The 687-nt window shown below is 45.0% G+C and overlaps 1 non-coding gene across 1 annotated transcript; it reads right to left on the bottom strand.

Moving 5' to 3' along the window:
• Positions 1-313: 313 nt before the first annotated feature.
• LOC149356501 (U1 spliceosomal RNA) lies at positions 314-478 on the bottom strand. Its single transcript, XR_016291972.1, has one exon. It is a non-coding gene; the product is annotated as a U1 spliceosomal RNA (small nuclear RNA).
• Between the last annotated feature and the right edge of the window lie 209 nt (positions 479-687).

Below are 687 nucleotides of genomic sequence, written 5' to 3'. Positions count from 1 at the left end.
CCGCACAGGTAGCTTGCTAGTATCCTGTAGAGCAGTTTCCGTAATGATAGCTCTGTGATTATCCTTCTCTCAGTTAAAGCCGAATATCTGTTCTGCAAAGATCTACTGAATTCCTCTCCTTTCCCTCTAACTTTTAGTCTTGCGGAAGATATTAATCGTCCATAATTTTTCACCGCGCACTCTACTAATAACTGCACCCCTTTTTCTATAGCCTATAACCATAGTTTCTTACGGCCTCAATCCTAACGCGTATTTCACTGATCTCCTCATTGCGAAGACGGTATCATAGATCTCCCTTTTGATTCAAATAGTTCGGGGGTTCGGGGTGCCTGCCGAACCCCCACTACCAAAAATTTAGTGTTCCAGCTTCCCCAATTTGGGAAAGAGGCGGGCTTCAGCCGGCCGCAGTGCAATGCGCCGGCCTCAACCCGGGAACTCAGCTTTGTTGATCGCTGAGTTTCCAACACCAGGTAAGTGTGACTCCGAATTCCTGCTCTCTGGGAGCCGGTCCAAAGAGTCCACTAATGATTCTCAGGTGAAAGGAGCACCTTATTTGAAAAAAAATGGTATCTAAATGTAGCGTGGTACTGCGAAGGTAGGGAAAACGGCCGTACTAACGTCGATGAACATGTCTGAAAATTAACTACAAGGTGAAACTTGCAATATTTCAAATAAAGCACATATTAA

Source organism: Amblyomma mixtum, chromosome 3 (genome assembly GCF_055824585.1).
Source record: "Amblyomma mixtum isolate Tamu chromosome 3, ASM5582458v1, whole genome shotgun sequence".
NCBI lineage: Eukaryota > Metazoa > Arthropoda > Arachnida > Ixodida > Ixodidae > Amblyomma > Amblyomma mixtum.
This window is presented reverse-complemented; position numbering and strand designations above follow the sequence as displayed.